Source organism: Callithrix jacchus, chromosome 4 (genome assembly GCF_049354715.1).
Source record: "Callithrix jacchus isolate 240 chromosome 4, calJac240_pri, whole genome shotgun sequence".
In the NCBI taxonomy this organism is placed as follows: Eukaryota; Metazoa; Chordata; class Mammalia; order Primates; family Cebidae; genus Callithrix; species Callithrix jacchus.
The window spans coordinates 16,231,243-16,248,122 of NC_133505.1; the positions used below are offsets into that span (position 1 = coordinate 16,231,243).

The 16,880-nt window shown below is 44.0% G+C and overlaps 1 protein-coding gene and 1 long non-coding RNA gene across 15 annotated transcripts in view; one reads left to right on the forward strand and one right to left on the reverse strand.

Annotated features, from left to right (window-relative positions):
• Positions 1-16,880, forward strand: part of LOC128931702 (uncharacterized) — a 664,375-nt gene that overhangs the window by 599,430 nt on the left and 48,065 nt on the right. For all 10 annotated transcript variants that reach the window (XR_013533730.1, XR_013533737.1, XR_013533720.1 and 7 more), the window contains one exon: positions 14,145-14,257. The gene's annotated coding sequence lies outside the window, so the exon portion shown is untranslated. The remainder of the gene's footprint in view (positions 1-14,144; positions 14,258-16,880) is intronic.
• Positions 1-16,880, reverse strand: part of LOC103787341 (uncharacterized) — a 32,663-nt gene that overhangs the window by 440 nt on the left and 15,343 nt on the right. For 2 of the 5 annotated variants that reach the window (XR_013533743.1, XR_013533742.1), the window contains 5 exons: positions 9,553-16,173; positions 8,824-8,948; positions 7,611-7,742; positions 5,950-6,915; positions 66-110 (listed from right to left, as the gene is read on the reverse strand). This is a non-coding gene — a long non-coding RNA (uncharacterized LOC103787341). Of the gene's footprint in view, positions 1-65; positions 111-2,870; positions 6,916-7,610; positions 8,949-9,552; positions 16,174-16,880 lie in introns of all 5 variants that reach the window. The other 3 variants (XR_013533746.1, XR_013533745.1, XR_013533744.1) reach the window with 3 other exon arrangements.

A 16,880-nucleotide genomic window follows, 5' to 3' on the forward strand; every position in this document is an offset into this window, starting at 1 on the left:
TTTAATTAATTACCCAGTCCCAGGTATTCGGTTGTAGCAGCACAAAGCTAAGACAGGCTACTTACATCTCGCAGCTCCACTATCTCCTGGGAATTTGGAGTCCTCAGGTTCTAGCCATGGAAAGAGAAAAAAAAAAGATGGAGAAGGCACACATGCTTCTTAACTGTAGTGGTTCAGAGGTAACAAATATTAATTCTATATATTCTACTGGCCCAACCCAGAGGCACAGGTGTGCTGGGAAGGGAGTCCCTGATTGGGCAGCAAAGATCAGAGGTCAAAGATCAGGAAAGATTTCAGCATGAATATTTTGCTAGATGACAAGGACCATGGATTTTGACAAAGAGCCTTTGCTGCTCTACCCACGCCTCATCATCACTGTTAGACACAAACAGAAATGGCAGCACTTTTTGTTCATTTATTGCAACTCTTTCTTTAAAGACTTTTAAGGCAGAATCCTAAGTCATCTCTTCTGTGAAAGGTTCATGATTCAAAGGCTGGTCCCTGCGTAAGCACTGCCAGCTTCATTGCACTTCTGCCTCCATGCTTTCTCCTGAACCTCCTCCACCTCTGAACGTGCTTCAGATGAGGCCCCTGTGCCTGATCCTTGTGATCTCTTCTTGCACCTGTTATTCCTCTGCTTGTTCACCTCAGGGATCCCCTCTCTCAGAGACATTTGTTTCTGTAAAATTGCTAAGTATTCACAAACTACTGGGGAGATTGCTTTTCTTTAAGAAATCTCTTGGCAGGCAGACCCCGCCCCCCAAATCATACCCAGGACATCCCTATGTCAAAACTCACCTGGAACCAAATGGTTCCCTTTCCTTATTTATAAGTCAATGTTAGAGCCAACTCACTTTTTAGAGGTGTAAAAACTGAGATCTAAGGAGGTTAGATAGAGCTGTGCCTGAAATTTCACTAGTCTGTGAAGAACCAAGCTTAGGATTCAGGAGTCCTGACATTCCACCAGCACTCTTCCCATTCTGTCATGGCGTCTTAAGAGAACGAGTCCACGTGAGCCAATACCAGTAGGCATTCTCAACCCACAGAGGAGACGGAGACTTAAGTGAGTATGTTAACCACTTAAGTCTCCGTCTCCATATGTTAATATCTTCAGGATCTTAGGTTAATCTTAGGTGTGATGATGTTTTTTCTGCCAGGCTTGTCACTTCCCTTTACCACTCAACAATTTTTATTTCTTGGAACATGTACTATTGTTTTAGGTCTCCACAGTATTTCCACTACAGCATGGCATTTTCTGGGTGTATTATCTGTTTTCACATTGCTGTAAAGAGCTACCTGAGACTGGGTGATTTACGAAGAAAAGAGGCTTAACTGGCTCCTGATTCTGCAGGCTGCACAGGAAGTGTGGCTGCAGAGGCCTCAGGAAACTGACAATCACCAGTGGAAGGTGAAGAGGAAGGAGGTGCATCTTACATGGCCAGAGAAGGAGGAAGAGAAAGAAGGGGGAGGTGCCATTCCCTTCTAAACAACTAGATCACTGAGAACTCACTGTCATGAGAATCACAAGGGGAAAATCTGCCCCCAGGAGCCAATCACCTCCCACCAGTCCCCTCCGACAACAATGGGGATTAAAATTTACCATTTGGTTGGGGACACAGAGCTAAACCATTTTAGTAGGTGACTAGTTAGTAGGTTTTTTTTTTTTACACAAAAGCTAGTGTTGACATAAATTATCATAGCGTCAAAGATACTTAGAGATAAACCTATGAACATACATACAGGATATCAAAGACAGGTCTAAATATTATTGAAGTAAATTGAGAAGATCTAAATAAATTAAAAGTATATCACTTTTATGAACTGGAATGATCATCATCGTAAATAAGTCCAACCTCTCCAAATTAATGTACAGAATCAATATAATGCCAATCTAAATCCCAGGGAGGTGTTTTGAGGAAATTGATAGGCTGATTCAAAAACTAATACAGATATGTCAAGTCTTAACAGTAACAGAGACAATCTTGATGAAAAATGAACTGGGAGGATATCAAGGCTCATTTTTAAAAGTGCATCAAGTAAAACAGAGTGGCATTGGTCATGGGATAGAAAAACTGACCAATAAAAAGTATTGAAAACCTGGAAACAGATCCATGCATATATGCATACTTGATTTGATTTATGGCATAGGGAATCATGGGGAAAAGATAATCTTTTAATAAGTGACACTTGTTTAATTACATATTCATATAGAAAAAAATCTTGATCCTTACCACACACTATACACAAATATCAATTCCAAATGTGAAAGGCAAAACAATAAACCTTCTAGAGGGTTGGCAAACCTTTTCTGTAAAGAGCCAGAGAATAAACATTCTGGGCTTTGTGTGCCATAAGGTCTATTGTAGCACAAAAGTATCGTGGGTGATGTGTAAATGAATGAGCATGACTGTATCCCAATAAAACTTTATTTATAAAAACAGTTGGCAGAATGGATTTGGATCACACTCCATAGTTTGCCAGCCCCTCTTCTAGAAGTTAACATGGGAGAATATCTTCAGGATCTTAGGTTAAGAAAAAGATTTTTTAAATAGTCACAAAATGTCCTCATCAGAAAGGAAAAGATACACTGTGGTCCTTTAATGTTAAGACATTCTGTTCACTACAAAATGCCATGAAAGTACCGAATAGACAACTGGTACATTGGAAGAAGTTATTTGCAACACATATAATGCATGTCCAGAATATACAAAAACTGCAATCAACAAGGAAGACAAATAACCCAATGCCATGCTCAGACACTTCACCAAAGGTAGCCAAATTGCCAATTAACATTTTCAAAGTTACTCAACTTCATCAGTCTTAAGGAAAATAAAAATTAAAACCACAATGATAAGCCACTACACACCTACCAGATTGACCGTAATTTAAAAGCCTGACAACACCAAATGTTAGCAAGGATTCTGAACACACACACTTGGTGAAAGTGGCAGGTCTCCTCTGATGCTGAGTACTCTGTGTACATTCTGACTCAGCAGTTCCACTTGCAGGTCTGTACTCCCACAGAAAAGTACACAAAAGACATGTATAAGAATGCTTATGGTGGCATTATTAATAATAACCTCACATTTTAAACAACCCAGATATCCATTAAATGGACAATTGAATGGGTAAATAACTCACAGTATATTCACAGAATGGAAAATCATTCAGCTATGAAAATACATGAACTCCTATTACATGCAAATCTAATAAAACTTTTAAATATAACAGTAAGTGAAAGTAGCCAGACCTAAAAGAATATATAACGTGTGATTCTATTTATATGTGGCCCAAATACAAATAGAGCTAACCTATGGCATTGTAAGTCAGGACAGTGGTAACCTTTGGAGAGAAGGAAGAGCATGATAAATTGGAGGGAATATTAGTGGATTTCTTGGGTGCTGATAATGCTCTATTCTTTAACCTGAGTGGCACTTACCCAGGTACATTCATTTTGTGACAGCTCATTGGACTATATACTTATGATCTATGTGCTTTTCTCTATATGAGCAATACTTCATTTAAAGGTTTTAGAAATCTACTGGAGAAAAAAAAAACCACTGCCTCCTCTTCCAACCATATGTTTCAGTCCCCAGAGCAGGTCAGACACAATAGCTGTATAGATGCTTAGGTAGCACTGAAAAGCCACCAGGCAGAGAAACAAGGCTTGCAAATATTCACAAGCCTCCTTAGACTGGCTCAAAGACCCAGCTGGCTCTAATACATTAAACTTAAAAGGTCACCTGGTCTGGTGACCACCTCACAGAAGCAATAGTTTCTAGATACACCCAGAGAAGTTAATCTCAGAATTATCGGGTCAGGAAAACGAGGTTATGAAGTCAGAACTGTAAAGCAATTCTGTTCTTCTAGCAACTGCCTTACACTAGTCTTTCTCTTTCCTGCTCCTATTCTCTGTTAAATCTTAGAAAAGTGGCTTTTCTCACAGGACAAGTGGCTCTCTATACCAGGCAGCTTAGATTTAGGTTTCCCTAAAGATGGGAGGGATTGATTGCATATATTTGGAGCTCTACTGCTTTTTAATACCAAATAACAAAGCATCCTATTCCTGAATCCCAGGACCTCAATCTTCATGAGATAGCAAAAGGGAATTTTGGCCTTACCAATCAAAGTAGAAGAATATTTATTCCATCTCCTTCATATTTTCCTCTTCTCGTCCTTGAAATCTTAATTAAAACTTCCTAAATTCATTTCCTTTAAGTATACCACAGTAGCCAGAACCCTTACTGGCGCTGAGAACTTTCTTTGGCAGAGGTATAATTGCTCCTCTGTCAGCATCCGGTGGAAGCTGATCTGAGTGGCATGTTTCCGTGAGCTTTGGTGGTTGAGAGAACGCCACCACGATGGCAAGCAGGGAACATGTCAAACCTCTGCAAGGAGCAGAGGCCTTGAAGTCAGACAGACTGAAGCTCCAACACAGTATCCAACACTCACTAGATGCGAGACCTTAAACAAATTACTTAATGTGGTGTAGAGTCAGTTCCCTAAATCTCAAAATAAATAAAATAGGGTTTACATTACAGGGCTATTGTATGCGGAATAAGACAATCTATATAAAGGGTCTGGTACAAAGTAAGAGAAGGAGGAGGAAGAGGAGGAGGAGGAAAGAAGAACATAAATAGCACTTGCTGTGTGCCTGGCATTGTTCTGCATGCTACACATATGTTGACTCATTTATATGTAATTGTCACAGCAATCCTAGGACATAGGCTCTGTTAATGTTATCAGTTTAGAAACGAAGAGCCAAGGCATAGAGAGGTGAAGTAACTTGCCCTAGGTCTGATGGCTACAAAGTAATGGAGGGAGGACGATGATCCAAAGCCATCTGCCCGCAGGGTCCCCGTTCTCATGCACAACACCAAAGTGGTTCCTTGCCCCTAAAGTAGAGGCAAGAAAGCATGGATTACTCACTTCAAGTAATGCTTCTTTCATTCCCTTTCTCACAAAGCTCAATGGCATATCTAATGTTTAGGTTTAGAAAGAGAGAAATAAAGCAGATTTTTGTGGGCTGGGCCCGGTGGCTCACTCCTGTAACCCTAGCACTTTGGCAGATCACCTGAGGTCAAGAGTTTGAGACCAGCCTGGCCAACATGGTGAAACCCTATCTCTACTAAAAGTACAAAAGGATCGGCTGGGCATGGTGGCAGGCACCCGTAATCCTGGCTACTTGGGAGGCTGAAGCAAGAGAATCGCTTGAACCTGGGAGATAGAGGGTGCAGTGAGCTGAGATCGCACCACTGCGCTCCAGCCTGGGCGACGAGAGAAACTTCATTTCCAAAAAAAAAAAAAGGAGATCCTTGTATGTTTCTCTCATTGAATAGCACCCCCTGTATCTTGCTTTTGTCTCCTCAGTGAACAACTATAGAGAATAGGGCTGCATTGGTAAGTTCTTTTCTCAACATGCGCACGATGAGCACCTATGGCATTCCAAGCACTGTCCTAGGTAATAAAAGAGCCAAGGGCCCATGCCAGCTTCTTCCCCTACTCTCCCTGTCTCACTGGAATCATAAGTCCACATGGAAATGCTGTGACCTCAGGACTAAAGAATAAAGTGTGGGTCAGCGACAGGCCGATGCTCATACAGCGCTAGCTCATCCATCAATGGTCAGAGAGGTCTGCATGAATGCAGAGCTAAATCCAACCCTGAGTTATGCAGAGAGAGCCTTCTCCAGCCTGGATTTGCTCCTGAAACAGCAAGTACATTGTTCCTAACTCCAGGCCACGCTCACCAGTAGCAGCTATGACCTTCCAGAAATTACTCTGCCTTCATAGAGCAGGCTGTAATTTTAACTCCCACTCCCCACCCTCAACTTTATTTTCTCATCAAAAATTAATTTAAGTACCGGCAAAAGCTCAGAATCCATTCACTCTTGATTGGCAAGAAAGGAAAGAGCAAAGGAAAGCAAAAGCACATTTTGTTGTTTGCCACACCTGGATTGGCAGTCTTCAAGATTTGTGCTGAGGCTGGAATTTAACACCTCCTCCTCCAACCCAAACACTCCTGTGGTGGGGGGAGAGGGGAGCTGTGCCTCACTAGGCCGCCCTCGGATCTGTGGGTTGAGGGCAAAAGCAAGGCCCTGAAGCGTCTGTCCAGCAAAACTTGAATCAAGTCGTGACGTGACAATGCGTATCTTGCTGCTGACTGCCCCTCCTTTCCTCTTGCCACTTCCATCTCTTTCCTTCTCGCATAGCTTCTCCTTTCCTTCACAAAGCTGGAGAAGCACCCTTTGTAGAAAGTGAACTGTACATGAAATTCCAGGTCCCAGTCCACCACTCCAAATCGATCAGTACCCTCAGCAGGGGAAGCTAAGACTAGGAATTGGGACTCAGAGAGCTTTCCTGAGACCTCCTTTCCTGTCGTGTCTGCCTTCCTACGAGTCCTTGTCTGAGAAGTGCACATTGAGATTCAATAACCCATAGGACTTCTGGGTATTTCTCTTTAGGCTTCTTGCCAAGCTTGTGTCTTTGGAATGTTTCCAGGGTTGGCCCAAGAGCCATGGTGATCACAGCAAGTCCAGCCTCTAGTGATGTGGGCACTGTGGAAAGTTTCCTAGGGAGCGTGTCATGTTGAATGAAATGTGGATGCTTCTCCTGAACTAGATGCTCTTGAAGTTTATGTAAGGAGAAGGCAGGAGAAGCTTGAGTCACTGCAGTTCTCCCCATTTGCGTCATTGATTTTACTCTTTGCACTGTGTCCAACACAGCCCACTCTGCAGAGCAATAGGAGACAGTCCCAAGGCTCCAAGGGCCTGGAGGAAGGAGAGAGCTGACCACTCCCAGTATAGGAAAAAGTGGGCTTTTTGAAGCGCCTGTCCAGCTTTCTGGAGTTGCAGGATTGGTTTTCTGCTGGACTCCCCAGGTGACAATCTACAGGCCTCTTCCCAGAATTATCAGACTCTGGGGAGACAATGAGAAAGAAACTAAAACCATTTTTGAAAAGTTATCCAAAGTTGGTGGATGCTATATAAAGCCCCAGTTGGCTTTGATATTTGCTGGGCTACAGGGAGAGGAAAGCACCATGTGATTTGTGGGTGTCTTGATTGGAAGCTTTGGCCAAGGCCTAGGTTGTTCTGAATTAAAACTGAGGAAGCAGAATTTCCCTTAGGGCCTTGGTACTGACTTTGAGCTGGGATCTTTCAAAAGACTCTTTAGAGTGGAAAAACAGTTGCCTATTATGCGTTTGTGACAGGATTATGAATTCTTTCACTCTGAGAATCTTTATGAAATGACCCAGGAAGCCTGAACTTCAAAACATTGAGAAATCATCTAAGCTGAGGGGATGCTGGGTTGATGCTGGGAGTTGGGACAAATGCTGCCACTTGAGTGTTGTGTTGTTTGAGGTTGGACTCCTCAGAAGCAGAGCCTGAGGGATTCATTTAAGGAATATTCCCAGGAAAAACTGGTTAGGGGTTTGAGAAGTGGGCCTCACAAGGAAAGGAGGATGCTGGGACAGGGTACAACATTGAGCAACCCCCCAAGAAAGGAAACGCTGAGATGTGACTCACCCTCTCTCCAGATCTTCCTACATACTGTCACTGCTGTCCTGGCCAAGGAGCAAGGAAGCTGCTGGAGTATTTACCCCTCCCTCTCACCTGTCATTCACTGGTTAAGGACTGTCGTTTCTAGAAGGAAGCCAATCTTCATTACTGCATTATCAAAATATCTCTGGATCGAGGGCAACCCTCTGATAAACAGATACAGCTGCTGATTGGGCACACCTGAACCTGGGTGTGTGAAAACAAAAAAGGGCTTGTATGAGGAGCAGTTCAAGCCTGAGTCAGCTATACTTGTCTGGGCTTGCTATGAACTGAACTGTGTCCCTACCAGATTCATATGTTAAAGTCTTAACCTCCCCCCCATATGACTATATTTGGAGATAGGGCCTTTAGGAGGTAATTAAGTTTAAGTGGGATCACAGAGGTGGACCCCCTAATCCAATTGGACTGGTGGTCTCGTAAGGAGAGGAAGAGACACCAGAGATGTCTCTCCCTGTCTCTTTTCATGCATACTCAGAGGAAAGGCCATGTGAGGGCTCAGCGAGAAGCCAGCTGTCTGCAAACTAGGAATGGAGCCCTCACCAGGAATCAGACCAGCACCTTGATCTTGGACTTCCCAGCCTCTAGAACTGTGAGAGAATGAAATTCTGTGTTTAAGCCACCGTGTGTGTGATATTTTGTTATGGCAGCCCAAGCGACTAAGACAGTACCAAATAGCTCTGGGCTGTCAGGGCATTGCTTGCCCTGACACACAAAAAAGTATTCTTTTAAAGGCATACACAGGGCATATGATCCCTAAGTAATAGCTTGTAATTAATAAAAATAACCCTGTGTTCCTGCCAAAGTACATCTTTTTTAACTCACTTGCAGACATTAGACACTTCTTACCTCTTCTTTGCATTTATCATTCCATGAATATAAGAGATTGGGGCAAGTAAGGATTTGCATTGGCAGGACATTTTGTGCTTTTCAAAGAGCGGTCCATTTCACCAAGAGGTAAGATGACGTAATTAGAAGAAAACTGTGGAATGTGCCCATGGCCAGGTGCCGTGGCTCACGCCCATGATCCGAGCACTTTGAAAGGCCAAGGTGGGAGGATTGCTTGAGACTAGGAGTTCAAGACCAGCTTGGGGGTAGTCATACACAGAGTAGGTATGTTTAAATGCAAGAGAAACTACTGACACAATCCATGAGACACGAGTACAGAGGCTGTGTGCGGTCACCGTTGATTTGTCAGTGCTCTGGGCCCTCCATTGGTCCCAGAGTTTGTGTCAGCCAGTGGTCCTTTGGGGTGTTCCCGTCACCTCACCTTAAATTTTTCGGTTCACATGCCCTCTGCTTTGCTTGACTGCGTGGAGGTGAGACAGATGCTGCATTCGCAGGAGAGCACCACTGTGCTTTTCTGTTTTTTCCCCTACTTTCCAGTCATTCCATCTGAAATGAATGCATAAAACCAGATTCTAAAGAAGCAGCATGTCTTTTAAAACTTCCTGGCCACCTCTCAGTGGGTGGAGATCCCACAATGAAGCAGGAACTATCTAGATTACAGATGTCCAGCCAACCTGCTCGCGTGGCCCAAAGGTGAGGCTTGAGCTCACGGTTGCTAGCCGCTGCCAAGCACCCTAGGCCACGCTGAGCACAGCACCGCAGGGCAGAGACTTCTGAAGTCACAGCCTGGCAACTTAACAACAAGAGAGCTTCCTGAAGCCAGAAGCTCAGCTGTGTGCTGCTCACGAACGGCATGCCTGGTGGTGGCAGCTAGCCTAGAGAGGAACAGAGAAATGACACGGAGAAGCAGACCTGGGCTCAGTTTTACCTCCTTCTCCAGAACTGTGGGACTGGTAGGGAGAAAGGAAAGTGGGATAATAACCAGGAGAAGAGCCCGAATGACTGCTGCTGTCCTGACACAAATATCTCTAGTTATGCCATGACCCCACGAGCCTCTAGATCCTAGTCAAAGCCTCTTCCGCAGACTAAAAATAATGGCTCACATATAAACAAACGTAAATGTATTTTTAACGTGCCTCAGAAAACTCACCTTCCTGTTGGGTTTTGGACTTCTGTCTTCAAGTCAACTGGCATATCACAAAAGCAACTGCAACTGCTTAGAACTTTCCACCGCATACAGGCGACTGTGACCCCAGGTGACATCTGACTGTGGATGCCAAAGTGACTTCTGTTGGGAGATTAGAATCTCTAACTGCCTTGTGGTTTCAGAAGGCAAGAGAGGCCAGAACTTAAGAGAGGGTGAAGGCTTAAAAATTCAAGGTGAAGAGTTCCAGAAAGACCCGCGCGTTTTGAGGGTCATTCTTGTGGCTTCCTGCGGAAGGTATTAAAAGCCAGAGCACAGTACTGTTGAGACGTTAGCCAGTGGAAATAAAGGAAGCCCGTCATCTAGCCAAGCAGCTAGCTAGATGGCAGCCCCCAATTGGGGATGGTATTTCACCTTGTGAGGGCAGGCAGCGAAGGAAGAGAAACTGACTAACTGCCACCAACCTGAAAGAATTTGAGGGCCAGAAGGATAACAGCATGATTAAAAAAAAAAAAAAAACAGTATTCTTTTAAAGGCATACACAGGGCATATGATCCCCGAGTAATAGCTAATAAAATAACCCTGTGTTCTTGCCAAAGTACTCTTTTTTAACTCACTTGCAGACATTAGACACTTCTTACTTCTTCTTTGCACTTATCACCGTTCCATGAAAATAAGAGATTGGGGCAAGTAAGGATTTGCATTGGCAGGACATTTTGTGCTTTTCAAAGAGTGGTCCATTTCACCAAGAGGAAAGATGACATAATTAGAAGAAAATTGTGGGATGTGACTGTGGCCAGGTGCTGTGGCTCACACCCGTGTTCCCAACACTTTGAAAGGCCAAGGTGGAAGAATGGCTTGAGGCCAGGAGTTCAAGACCAACCTGGACGATATAGTAAGCCCTGTTTCTACAAAAAGATTTTAAAAGTTAGCCAGGCATGGTGACATGTGCCTGTGGTCCTAGCTATTCGAGGGGCTGAGAAGGGATGGTCACTTGAGCCCAGGAGTTCCAGGCTATAGTGAGTTTTGGCCACACCACTGCACTCCAGCCTGGGTGTCAGAGCAGAACTCTATCTCTAAAATTAATTAATTAGTTAAAAAAAGAATTGTGCCCAAATGGCTTAGAGCTGGTTAAGTGGCAGATGCGTTTTGCTGTGGACCAGAGGTAAGGTTGCTTGACTCTTAGGCCCTTCTTTGGTCACGACCTCCTGCTTCTGGTTCTCCTGATAAAATGCTGGATGCTCAGTCCAAGGTAACAGGCAAGAAGTGGGCTCAGGAGGACAGAGCTCTGGCCTCCCAACTGCACGTCCATTCATTCTGCCCTCACAGGTTCCTTGACTTTGGCCTTCAGTCCTGACTTAATGTAATTTCTCTGCTTATGGGTAAAAGGAGGAATTCCTCTCACACTGCCAGCATCACCCCCTTTCTTCTCACCCCAAGTAGAGTGCAGAGAGGAGGCGAGACCAAGCCTGTCCGGGGTTGGAGTCTTGAGCCATGAGGTCATGTTGGTTCCCCATCTATGCTAAAACCAGAGGGAACTTGGCAGGGGCCATGTGGAGGGGAGGGCTGGCCTTGAGGTTTCCTTTATGTTTAGCCTGGATGTAGTCCAACCTTAAACTCAAATGAAAACTTGAGAAATGTTATATGACCCAAGAGCACACGTGTGTGTTTTAAGATGAAGGTAACGGGGTGGGAGGTGGTGGCCAGCCACAAAAGGCAGCTTCAATCCAGCTAAACAACTAAACACTCACTGCAGAACTGGGTCTCATGACACAGGTAAGGAGGAGTCTTTACTACTACAGTTTCTGTATTTTGTGTTTCCCTCACACACCTATCCAAGGAGCTCTCAGAACAGCTGGGTCCCAGTCCCTCACTGGCCACTCATGCAGTTGCTCAACCTGAGCTAAATCTCTTCACTTCTCTTGATCCTCAACTTCTTCATTCTCTAAATTAGAGGTATAAATCGGCTGTCAGGGTCTTTCTGTTCAAAGAACAACGTTCTAGTGCAATCACTGGCAAATGTAATTTCTATATGTTAAAGTCATCCAGGCTTCCAAGTCGGAATTGAAAAATGGCAAATGTTGAGTGGCTCAATGCATTTGATTTCTTTTTTTTGAGATGGAGTTTCGCTCTTGTTACCCAGGCTGGAGTGCAGTGGCGCAATCTCAGCTCACTGCAACCTCTGCTTCCCAGTTTCAAGCAATTCTCCGGCCTCAGCCTCCTGAGTAGCTGGGACTACAGGGTGTGCCACCACACCCAGCTAATTTTTATATTTTTAGTAAAGATGGGGTTTCACCATGTTGACCAGGATAGTCTTGGTCTCTTGACCTCGTGATCCATCTGCCTTGGCCTCCCAAAGTGCTGGGATTGTAGGAGTGAGCCACTGTGCCCAGCCTTCACTTCTTTTTCAAAGGGCCTTTCCTATTTCAGGCAGCTGTCTCTGCGGTGAATGTGCGTGTATGAAAGCATGTTTGCCAAACAGTTGAAATATTTGCGTATAATAGCGTTTTCACAGCAGTTAATATAAACAGGGAGAAACTTATGAATGGCTTTTCATGGGTGCCTATGAAATGACAGATTGTGCAATTTTTAGGAAGAAGAAAAGCTTGAAGGGAAAAACCCTATAGGAAATAATATTTTGACCTGAGAGGAAAAAAATATGCTAGTTTGTATATAGAAAATAAACACTCCTCCAAAGTTTACGTTCAGAAAAACCTTGATTGCTTGCTCATAAATAAATTGAGGACAGAATTGTTGATTACTGAGGTTAATGTTCTTTTACTAAAGTGGAAATATTGTCTGTAATTAGATTAAGAAGAGATTTCAGAAGAAAGAGTGACGATGTGAGTAATCATCGAGTCGACAAAGGCACATTTTGATTTTATTAGCTAGCTATTAGAGCAGTCTTTGGCATTTTATGTGTGATACACAGCATCAGGATGTAGCTGTTGAAAGTCATTTGTGTCCGCTGTCTGGACTAATTGAGCGACAATAATAAAACGCTGTTTTTAGATAAACAATGGGCGGCGGAGCTCCATCGGTCCCTGCAGGGAGCGTGTTGATGCCTTTCACAGAGCGACTGGCTGAGCTCACGTGCCGCAGTCATTTCACAGAGGAAAGTCAAGTCGTTTAAATCAACTAAATTGAACGCAGTTTTGAAATGGAAATCAGTAATCCCAGTTTGGAGCTGCCTCCTTGTCAATGGAAAGCTAGAGGCTCGATTGCCGATTGCCGTCTGCTTCTCTCCCAAGTCTTATTCAAAGGCAAGAGGCCCCTGAGCCACGGAGATTGCAAGTTAGCAATACCAGGGAAAGGAATATCACGTGTCGTATGTGTTGTGCAGTGCGTGGGTGCCGAAATATCATCACAAACCCCAGCTGCATGCCCTATGTCTTTCCCTTCAGTGCTCACAAGATGGGCCCTAGACAGACGGACAAACAGGAGGCTTCCAGGAGGATGTAAGAGGGTAACATGCTACTGCCCTCACCCTACTGGAAGGAATTTCTCTCAAAGGCCGCCCTCCTCCTCAAAATGTGCTCCTTCCTTTCTCCTCACTGCATGCCTTTAGAATGAAGCATGTCCAGAAGTGAATCTCCACTTTCCGTCAAGATTAGGATCTCTGGTTACAGACTGAGAATAGAAGAAAGCCGGCTGGCATCCTCCGACTCACTTTATCTTAATGTAGGATCACACAACCACCAGGCTTTTCTGGCAGCCAAGGGGTGGCTGGGAGTGCTTTAATATCTCCCTCTTTTCAGCTATCCACCTTGTGCAAACAGCCGCACGACCTAGGGAAAGAGTGCGCTGTGTTGGCAAACACGGCTTTGAGATAGGTTCACTGCGCTCCACAAACTAAATTGTATCTTCCTCACCCTGCTATAAAATGTTGTTGTTGACCAGCACACTAGCTCACTCCTGTAATCTCAGCACTTGGATTAGGCCGAGACTGGAAGATCACTTGGGCTCAGGAGTTTGAGACTAGCTTGGGGAATATAGTGAGACCCCATCTCTACTAAAAATTTAAAAAAAAAAAAAAATCAGCCTGTAGTCCCAGTTACTCAGGAGACTGAGGTGGGAGGATCACTTGAGCCCAGGATATTGAGGCCACAATAAGTAGTGACCATGCCACTGCACCTCAGCCTGGATGACAGAGTGAGACTGTCTCAAAAATACACACACACACACACCACTGAGCTTTAGGAAGCTGGGCGCAGTCTGCTGACATTTTCATTCAATAGCTCTTACTTGAATACTTGCTAGGCATAAGGTCCTGTGCTGCTTGCTCAGGAGGTATCCTTGCAAAAGACCAACACATGGCACTTGAAGTCTGATAGTTAGAAAGATAGATAGATAGATAGATAGATAGATAGATAGATAGATAGATAGATAGATGATAGATAGATAGATAGATAGATAGATAGATAGATAGATAGATAAGAGAGTCAAATAAAATACAATACACTATTGGTCTGGTGAGGCACGTTCAGGAGGTCATGAGGGGCTTTCTCCCTCCTAGTACACCCAGCCCTAGATCAGACAGTTGTCTTTTAGAGCTTACAAGGGAGGAAAAAACATTATTTTTTCTGCTACTCTTCTAGATTCTCCAGCTGGGGCCCTATATATTGGACTGACAAAAGACAGATTAGCAAGAGAAAAGGAAGCAGCAGTTTATTAACATGTGCATCCTGATTACACATGGAAGTACCCGGAGGTGAGTAACCCAAAGGAGTGGTTAGAACTTGGGCTTATATATCACCTTAACACAAACACAGGAAAAGGGTTCTGAGTGGGAGAGGCAAGTTATGGGATGGTGACCAGAAAGAGTACGGTAGGCAAGAGTTGTTTAGTGAGTTTTGTTATGTAGATTTAAATCAGTACCTTCTTCATTGACAAGTTGTTAAGAGTAATCCTTTTCCTGGTATAGAAGAGGGAGATATCTCTACAAATCTGAATTTCCTTTATTAAGGGAAACCACGTGCCCTGGTTTTAGAGCTTTTCCTGAGTCTGCTGGTTCCAATGGCCTCGAGCTCAAAATAATCCATATGCCAAAGAGGCGTATCTGGGGGTGGCATATTCTGGTACCCCTCAGGCTACTCCTGATGCTATTTTCACTTGACTTTCTAGTCACCTCATCTGCTTCCCACCCTAGATGATAAAGAAAATTCTCTGGCTCTATCATGACCAAAAGCACAAAGTTCTTCCTGTGCATTCCTCTGATCTAAGCCATTGTGACAGATTAAAACTATGCTTTGTACAATCTTCAGTTGATGATTGCTCTGAGTCCCACCTCTCGGGTACATAGTCCAAGACAAGCAGCCAAAATACGTCTTTACCTTCTCTCCTAAGAGCTTATTCCTGGCTTTCCCCCATCTTGGACATATTTTGGTAATTTCTCAAGAAGTATTTGCAATGGTTAATTTTATGTGTTAACCGGACTCAGCTATTGCGTCATTTACTTGGTCAAGCACCAGTCTACATGTTGCTGTGAAGGTGTTTTTTTTAAATGTGATTAATACTTAAAATCAGTAGACTTTGAGCAAATTAATTTTTTTTTTTGCATAATTTAAATGAGCTCAGAGGACAGAGCGTCAAGCCAAAGATCGTTATTCACACAGCTTAAAATCCAATGGAATTTATCCTGCCAGGTTTTGAATCTCCTCGGAACTTTGGAGCCCCCTTTCCTTTCTGATTTCTCCCTTTTGGAATGGGCATGTCTGGCCTATAGCTGTCCAAACATTTGTGTCTTGCAAGTAAACTTGTCTGGTTTCATAGGCTCACAGCTAGAGAAGAATGTTGCTCCAGAATGAATCACACTGAGTGTCACGAACACCTCATGTAGATGATATATAAATGAGGTTCTGAACTTTGAATCGACACTAGAATATATCAAGACTTTCAGGAGTGTTGGGTTTGGGCGAATCCATTTTGTATGTGAGGAGGATGATCCAGAGGGTGGTCTGTGATGGGTTGAATTATGTTCTCATGATCCAAATTCATGTTTTGAAATCCTAACCCCAGTGCCTCAAAATGTGACTCTATTTGGAAATACAGTTGTTGCAGATATAATAATTCATTTAGATGAGGTAATACTGGAGTAGGGTGAGCCCCCGATACAATATGACTGAGTATCCTTATCTAAAGAAAAAAATTGGGGCTGGGCATGGTAGCTTACACCTGTAATCCCAGCACTTTGGGAGGTTGAGGCAGACGGAACACCTGAGGTGAGGAGTTTGAGACCATCCTGGACAACATGGAAAAACCCCATCTCTACCAAAAATATAAAAATTAGCTGGGCATGGTGGCGCGTGCCTGTAATCCCAGCTACTCAGGAGGCTGAAACAGGAGAATTGCCTGAACCCAGGAGGTGGAGGTTGCGGTGAGCCGAGATCGCGCCATTGCACTCCAGCCTGGGTAACAAGAGCGAAACTCCATCTCAAAAAAAAAAAAAAAAAAAAAATTAGCTGGGCGTGGTGACATGTGCCTGTAGTTCCAGCCACTCAGCATGTGCCTGTAGTTCCAGCTACTCGGGAGGCTGAGGCAGGAGAATCACTTGAAACCGGGAGGCGGAGTTGTGGTGAGCTGACATCCTGCCACTGCATTCCAGCATTGGTGACGATGTGTGAGACTCTATATGAAAACAAAAGGAAAAGTTTGGACACAGACACACAGAGGAAAAATACCATGTGAAGGTTGGATTCATGCTGCCACAAGCCTAGGAACTACCAGAAACTAGGAGGGAAGCCTGGAACACTAGATCCTTCCCTGGTGCCTTCAGAGGGAGCGTGGCTTGATCTTGGATTTCCAGCTTCCAGAACTATGAGGCCATAAATTTCTGGTTTTTAAGCTTCTCAGTTGGTGATACTTTGTTATGACAGCTCCTATAAACTCATAGAGTGTCCCTTCCTTGTCACCTCTGCATTGCACTCCCCACTGGATCAACACCTGGAAGCCCACCTTGTTGGAACCCTTATGTCATGTAGGGGTGACAAGAAGGCCTTGCCTCTCAGCCCCATGTCATTGGCCTTCCTGGATTTTGCACCCTGCCATTAGCACAAATATTAGCATGTTCGTGACAAAGACACGTTAGGATTGCTCTGGCTCCAAGTCATAAAGCCCTCTTTAAAAATTGAGCCAAAAAGTATGAAGTGGAGTAAGCATGTCAGCACCTGAAGTATAAGGATTGCCTTCCTGCTGAAACACACATTGGTGTAAAAGAAAGGGAAAGAAGAGAAAGCAGCCCCAAAACGCATATGTGTGTTCACTAAAAATGCTGGCACTCTTAGGGTTAGGTTACTCAGCGACTGAAGGTTCAGTTAACTAACTCTGAAAAGAAG